The sequence below is a fragment of the Anastrepha ludens genome, chromosome X, assembly GCF_028408465.1.
Source record: "Anastrepha ludens isolate Willacy chromosome X, idAnaLude1.1, whole genome shotgun sequence".
In the NCBI taxonomy this organism is placed as follows: Eukaryota; Metazoa; Arthropoda; class Insecta; order Diptera; family Tephritidae; genus Anastrepha; species Anastrepha ludens.
Window position 1 is genome coordinate 86778548 of NC_071503.1, and position 8643 is coordinate 86787190.

Sequence of the window (8643 nt, forward strand, 5' to 3'; positions counted from 1 at the left end):
ATTTTAAATACCATTTCCTCAATATGGCCGTAACAAATGCATATATACTCTACCATCGCGTCAATCCAAGCGATAAAATTAATCTTCCAGACTTCCGCGAGAAAATCGCTTGTGGCCTTTGTTCTTTTTCGCTTCCAAAGAAAGTAGGGAGACCATCAACAACCTCCTGTCAGCCAACTACAAGCCAGGGAAAAAGGTGTGTCAGACCTATAGATGACATCAGATTTGCTAACACTGGACACATTCCCGCTATGTTTGATAAATCAGGAAAAAGGAGATGCAAATATTGCAAACACTCCGATACTCAAATATATTGCTCGAAATGTGAGATAAACTTGTGTTTGACGCCTGACAAAAATAGCTTCAAGGAATTCCACTAGAAATAAATTTCATTAATAATTTTTTAATATGATTTGTATTTTAAACCATTGCAATGTAGTATATTTTAACTTTAATTGAATTATTAAAATACATTGCTTACCAGATTTCATATTTGATTTGTTTTGTCTCAAACCGTTTTGACCGTCTACAGACGGTCAAACTTTTTTCCTCTCTAATTTCCTCATTTCGGGAATTTTATTGATCTGCAGTATTATAACATTATTCAGACTGCTAAATTCACCGGAAAATGAAATTCGTATGCATTTTAAATCGTTATTTAAAAAAAACGGTTAGAGGGTTAAAGTGTAGAATTTGGCGCCAATATCATTTAACGAAAACAGATAGGTTTTGAGAACAGTTGTATTTGCAAACAGCAGCCAGCTGATTCCTTATGAAAACGTTTAGATGTTGTTGGTATTCGCTTTTATGCGAGCACTTTTGAGTTTTTAAATTTGAATAGCACTTTCTGGCGATCTTATTGAAATTATCAAGTTCACGCTTTAAAGCACATATGTTCACACGCCACTATTAACACCTTGTATGTTTTAAGGAGTGTTTTTATACTATGAAATACACGCACTTTACGGGAGCTTAAAAAAACACGTCTTACTTCAACCACTAGCATACTTAGGTTGAATGTAATGGGTTAGGTTAGGTTGTGGTGGTAGTCGGTCTGCACGACCAACTCTCTTAGAAGCTACAGGTCCGTTGCGATACCACTGTGCAGCACGGAAACCCCATTTACTTTCTTTCGTGAAACCATTTTGTGGCTCAGACAGCTCTGTAAGAGTATTAAAAAAAGTATTTACCTAGACAACCTGGTCTGATTTTAGCTAGGGCTGGACAATTGCAAAGGAAGTGCTCAACTGTTTCTTCCTCTTCCTCATCTCAGCAACTTCTGCAATATTCATGGGGGAAAACTCTTAGTCTCGAAAAATGCCTGTCAAATAGCCAATGACCGGTTAGACAAGCCACGATCTTCGAAATATTATCTCTTGAGAGACTAAGCAGTTCCTTGGTTTTTTTTTGTGGCAGAGGAGTATAAAAATGTCGGAAACCTTCAATTGATGCCGTCGCGCCGATATGTGGGGCACGCTCCCACTAAAACTGACCTCCCCTCTTCGGCTGACTTCCACCCCGGGACCGCATTTGCACTACATCGAGGGTGTGATTGTGGATAATAACCACAAAAGAAACCTGCGTCCAGGCTCTCTACCTACTTGCGCTGCTAGCTTGAGTTTGACATTGTATAACCAGCGCTCAATCCTCGCTATCGCATCGTTGCAGGTGAGTTCTACGTCAATGACCTGTTTCCCCGTTACAACCAGCGCAATATCGTCTGCGTATCCTACCAGTGTCGCATTCATGGGCAGCTCCATTTTGGGGATGTCATCGTGCTTTGCGTTCCACAAAGTAGGGCCAAAAACCGAGCCTTGCGGTACTCCGCCGCTCACTGTGTATTTCTGAGGTCCGTCGTCTGTGTCGTATTCAAGAATCTTGTCATTGAAATAGCTCCGGTTAATCCGAAGCAGATACAAAGGCACTCCAAGACCACTCAGTTCTGAAAGAATGAGTGTTCAATTTGCTATGTTGAAAGCGTTCTTTATGCCCATCGTTATGACAGCGCAATATTTCATAGAGACGGATGCCCCACCTGGCCTGTTAATAGCCTTGCTCGCTATTTTGGTCACCAGTGAAATGGCGTCGACAGTTCATCTTGCACGCCTGAAGCCAAATTGTCGCTCCGCAAGTCCTGTTTGCCCCTCTAGGTATTTCTGCAACCGACCACAGATGATTCTCTCTAGTACCTTCCCCACTGTATCTAACAGACATCGGTATCGGTATGCTGATGGTTCATTTGGCAATTTGCCGGGTTTTAGCAGTAGCACTAAACGCTGTCACTTCCATCTTCTGGGAAATATACCAGACTTGATACACTCAGTGTAGTGTTCAGCAAAAAATTCCGGACTCGCTTGGGCCGCTGCTTTGAAAGCAATATTGATCGCTGATTCTCGAAAGAGCGGCCAATACCTCTTCTTTTGAGACCGTATACTCTTCTGACTGCGGAAAGAAAGGATGTAAACCCGTTACCTTTACAGGGCTCTGGGGGGGAAATAGGTGATGGACCACCTTTCACAGCAAGACAGGGCACGTGGGTTGGGAGGTTTTTGGTCCTCTCACTTTCTTCATAACTCTTCTACATGTTTTACCCCATGGGTCTGTATTTGCGGAGTTTCTTAATTCAATAAAGCAACGGAATTAGCTTTGCTGTATTGCCTGTTGCAATGCGTGACGGGTTTCTTTACGAAGGGTCTGCTGAACAGGATAAGATGGCCGGCGACGCGCTCTTTGAGCTCTTCTGCGTGTTTTGTTGCATCGTTTTCGGAGTTTCGCGATTTCGTCTGTCTACCATTATACAGGCTCCCGGATTGAAGTTCCCTTGCGTCTTGGCATCGCTGCCACGCAGGCTTTTCCAATCGCTTTGCTCGCTGTTCTGCAATTTCAGCAGCAAAGTACGCCCCGCTCCAGATCGCTAGGAAAGATTCTGCGTCAGAAGCATTCCTCTTCCAAGACACTCTTTGCACTTTTCTTGTCCGCTTGGCCATGCCGTGGATCTATCGGCGAAGGCAAGGTCTATGACTGATCGTCTAGTAGCAGTATCAAACGTGTGGCATCCTGGCGTGTTTAACAGCGTAAGATCCAGACTAGCAAACGTTTCTTTCAGTATTTTTCCTCTGGGGTTGGTCCGTAGGCTTCTCCACGTGGTCGACCACGCGTTAAAGTCAACCGCAGTGATGATAGGTCCACTGTGTCGGAAGTCTGTTGCTATCCGCGTCAACATATCCGCGAGTTCATCTAGGATATTGCATCAGCTAACCAGTTATAGACAGAACATGGTTTTGAGATTAGAGTGATGTCGGCTTTAAGCTCCCTCATATTCATCCACAATATATTTTGAGCAGTTCTGCAATAGTTGAGGTTAATTTGTACTATCCTCATGCGCGCTTTTTATTAACTGCCTCCTGGAATCTAAAACATTTTGTGCTCCATTCGTTATGTGCACCACAGCAAAGTGCACATCTTTCTAGGTTCTTGCATGTTGCACCTCTAAGGCCAATCGCGCCGCATCTTCTGCAAAGATTTGATCTATTAATTCCTTTACATTTTGTAGCTGCATGTCCATACTCCCAACATTTGTAGCCTTTAATCGAGGATGTTGTTTCCGATAGTGAGCACCGGACCCATCCTACACGGAGATGTTTCAGGTCTATAACCATCATGGCATCTTCTGCAGGGAGCGATAGGTATGCTGTCTGCGTACCTCCATACTACATTTTTGCCAATCTCAGAGTCTTCTGGCCTCCTGACCTCATCCTGAGTCTCTAGGGCATCCAACAGCTCCTCCTTGCTGCTAATATCCGTTACAGCGAATAGTCATTATGTGGCTGCGCCCTGTATTGCTGCTTGTAGTATACGGGTACTAGTGCTTTTTGTTTTGCTGAGTTGAAGCAAAAGCTCTCCGTTTTGGGTACGTATCAATGTACGTATCAATCAGCGACTTTGTGGCATCATTGGCTTTGACCGCCCGTAGGATATCAGCATATGACATCTTTTCTGATTTACTCGGAATGAGGATTGCATCACTTTTCGTCCGAACTCTTTTCTTCGAGGGTTTCTGTTTGGGCCTTTTTTTAACCTTGATCTACACCTCCTTCTCGGCCCCTATCCTTGGGGTTATCTCCGTTTCCGCGCCAAGGGACTTTTGCTTCTTAGGAGCTGATGATTTAGTTTTTCCTGCTTCCTTATGGCTAGGTTTTGTCCTGATTATCTTAGCGGATTGGGTGATCTCTACTAGTGCTTCTGCAAGGGGAGCCTTCATCTCTTGGGTTGGTGTATTCTCTTGATCCAACCCCCTCCGCCGTTGCTCTTTGTCGATCTCCAGCATGACTTCAATATGAAGTCGATTGATGATGCTACACCGCCTGATTACATCTTTATGCATATTTCTCTGCGATGTGCAGAATTTCTGCAACTCAATAGTTTCTCTTCCCAGAGACATTAAGCGTGCTTTCATCAACTGGGTCACCGTCTGCGGTTGGATAAGGGCTGCACCTCCTACTGGTTGTACCTTGGTTGTGGATGCACCATGTTCAATATCTCGTTGTGTGCCCAATTCAGCTTTCACGTCCATAGCCGACACCGTCCCAAAAAAGCTGTCAATGGGAGTACTCCTTGGCGTTGTGTAGCATTCTGTAGTAGAGGCAGCAATCGTCTTCGGTGTCTCCATGATGATAACCTCCATGTCTGGATTAATTTTTTGTTACACGTACTGGGTATCTCGCTGTTTTTGTGCCTTTTTGAAATGGTAACGGTATCTCGATGTCTTCAGTTAGGAGGATTATTGTATTGTATTGTATTGTAGCAATATTGTAGCAATATCCGCAGTTTCTGTGGGGCTTCAATCCGTATACTAATGGGACAGTCACTATAGTTACTAGCTCATATAATCTATTTAAATCGTTTTCCAGTGATATAATCTTACTGGGCTCAGAATCTTGTATCCATTGTTGTAGCATGAAGTCGTCAAAAGCCCGTTTTGGCTGCTTTCAGTCAACCTTCCGGTGTGGTTCAGCCGCTCATTCTGAGTCAGATGCTGACCCAACAGCTGCTTACTATCAGACAGTCGCTGATGGAATTTTACAACTACATAAGTGCTTACACTTAGCATTTTCGCTTTGTCGACTTTGTCGCTAGAATTGACGACTTTTGCTTGAGTCTTGGCGACAAAAAAAAAGTTTCGACGACAAAAACGATTTAGCGACTTATCTGGCGACTTTTGGAGAGTAAATCAAAACCGTTTTAGGCAATAGATACTTTTCTGTCAACTTGATTACCCGTGAATGCCCTTTACCTTCCATACTCTAGAGTAACAATTTACTGACTATAGATAAAATAACGCACTACCTATTGGTGTGTTATCGTCGATAAATTATCGATCTATAATTGAAATTTTAAATTTATTTTTACCTTAATATTTTTTATGAAATTAACAAAAATCTTACGTTGTATTAAGAAATAATAAAATATATTCTAATTCAATTACACCTTGTTTCACACAATTGTAATGAGTAAGCAAATTATTTTTACCACTGATCACATAAGAGCAATGCGGTCGGGGAATCCCCGGATTTTATTATATTCTGTACGTGAAACAATTGAATTGATATCGGCTTAGTTGATTGTTTACTATCCTCTAGATTACTTACTTTTTTATTCATTTTAAGTAAATAATAAATATTTAAATTTATCTCGAGGTTGCTTAAATAATGGATTTACCTCTGAAAAAAAGCAGTACGTTCAAAAATATCGAGATGTATGGGAACACAGCCTGAATTCAAGGGATGCCTGAAACCAGTATTTCAGGAGATTGAAACTAACTTCCGTTGATCTCGAATTTCAGTAGAGTTGGTATTTCTGGTTTAATTATTATTCATCTAAAAATTTTAAGCCCGCAGCTGGCCTCTTTACACCTCTCAGAATGAAATTTAGGATCCGCCCCTTATGGAGTTAGCGACTTTCTAGCGACTTTTGATATTGGCCCTAGCGACTCAGATTTATTGGCGTTGGCAACACTGATAGTGTAGTTTATTTCTTGTTTTTGACTATTCAGCGAGTGCAAAATATAAGCGTGCCCAAATGACCGATCTTTCCATAGCGCCATACTTTTGAGTCTGAGCGCGGCGGCCACGTGTTTCTTTACCAGATTTAGTGTAGGTAAATTGATAGGCACTTCTAGCGCTCTGTTTGGGGTAGTCCTTAAAGCGCCAGAGATGCATAAAAACGTGTTCTTTGGACCTTACTCATGATTTTAGCGTAACTCGCCTTTTGAGTAGATGGCCGCCTTGCGATGTGCCTCTGCAGACCGGTCTGTTTAGAGTAGTACTGCCTAATTTAGCCGTTACCTTTCTTTTGACGAATATAGTTAGCTTCTATCAGGGCAACAAGGTGTGGTTCAACTCCAAAATCATCTAATGAACCTACTATAGCATTTGCATTTATATTGTTGAAGGCACCTTCTATATCTATGAAAGCAACCAATGCAAACTCTTTGTCTAATAAACTTTTTTCTACCAACCCGACGAGTGAATGTAAGGCGATTTCTGTATATTTCCCTTTAGTATAGTTATGTTGTGCCGAGGAGAGCCTATTTAAACGCGCAACGCTCCGTATATATTCGTCCAATATTTTTTCTAGGATCTTGAGCAGAAATGACGTTAGACTACTAGGTCTGAAGTCTTTGGGGTTATTATGTGAGGCAGATAGGTTCTGTGAAGGTATGAAGGAGACTTTTGTCTCCCTCCAGCCTAGCGGAATGTGACCCATGTTAAGAAAATTTCTAATGATAATTTTGATAAACGGTGAGATAATGTCTCGTGATTGCTGCAGTTCAGCAGTATTTAACAAGCCACGTTGTTCCTACTCCTTTTTAAGCTGTTGAACTTTAAGTTCGCTCAAATGTGCCATTTTCACGATCCTGTTTTTGGGACTTTATTCAACAATCCCTCTTCCAACACCGATTGTTACGAATTTTTTTACGTTAACATTCAAATAAATCTCTTACTATAACTCAGGAGGACTCTGAATTGGATCAGTGTTTTGACAAATAAAATCTCAAGTTAATAGTTACACACATGCTTTACTTTATTTCTTACAAATGTACGCGTCCTCCTTACGATTGAATTACTCTATTACTCTTCGTATAGTTACTTAGTAGTAGTGGAAGTTGAGCTTTTCAAACTGAATACCATATGCGCATGCAACTCTGCTTATATCCGAGTGCCTTAACTATTGATATTTTTAGATCTCGCGAGTTCTGTTGTTATAGCCCTGTCTGTGCGATGTGGTCATCTATCGTCTTCGTCTAACTCATTCGTAGACCCAGAAAGCGTGCTCGGTTGTTGTTGTTGTAGCAGCATAAACATTCCCCATACATATATAGGAAATGCTTCTGAAGTGACAGTCCTTGGCCGGATATAAATCCGGGTCGTTCCGGTTACGAAGAACCGACTGTCGTGAAATACGTAAAGCGTGCTCCGTCTCGCCATCTGCTGTCGCCATCAAGGCTAATTCATGTTTTTGTTTTGGCATTTCGCTTTTGTTGCCAGTCGGTTCGCGATTGCGATATGTTATAATTAATTAATATTATTTAAATATAATTTAATGCCTAAATTTTTCTTAGTTTTGCCACTTATTTAATTTTTAAGGTTTGTTTTGGCGTATGCTTTTGTTTTTAAATTAATTAAAAAAAAAAAATGTTTTAAAAATAACTAAATTTTTGTATTCGCAGGAATTAATTTTATAAATCAAAGAAAGTTGGAAGCATTAATTTTATAAGGTTTATATATGTATAATTTAGCCAATATTTGTGCCAGTACCCGTGGTTACACGAATAATAAAAAATAAAATTTTTTTGGTAAAAGTTACATTTTATATAAATAAAATATGTGTAGCTTTATTATTTGAAATTTTAAAATTATTTGTTTTTATTAAGATTTTATTGATGCATTTACATTTTATAAATAAACTAGGATTAGATAACCTGTTATTTAAAATGCAAATATTAATACTAAGGTAATAATAGTTATGTTCTGGAAACTTAAAAAATTTAGCGGTAATTTATATTAGTTTATTCTGAGGAACCTGTTCTGTAATTGATAATCCACGATGTACCTAACTTAAGCTTGTTTTTTATACTATACCTTTCATAAATTGTAAAGGGTGATCAAATTGGAGGTACTTTTTCTATGAGCTGGAGGAATCATCGGTCCATATTTCTTCAAAGACGAGGTTGGTACCAATGTAACACTGAATGTCGAACACTATCACGCCATCATAAACTACTTTTTAATGCCGGAAATTGAAGCTCGTGCTCTCCATATCATTTGGTTCCAACGACCCTACTTGCCATACAGCCCGTGAAACAATGGATTTACTGCGTCGCCGTTTCAATGAGCAATTTATCTCTCGTCTAGGACCAGTGGATTGACCACCTAGATCGTGTGATATCACACATTTCGACTTTTATTTGTAGTGGTACGTAAATTCTAAGGCGGCTGCCGTAGGTTGGTGAGTGACTGCCATTCTGAATTCAGAGATAACGTAGGTTCGAATCTCGGTGAAAGACCAAAATAAAAAAAGTTTTTTCTAATAGCGAGTGTATTTCTGACATTAAAAAGCTCCTCATAAAAACTAGCTGCCGTT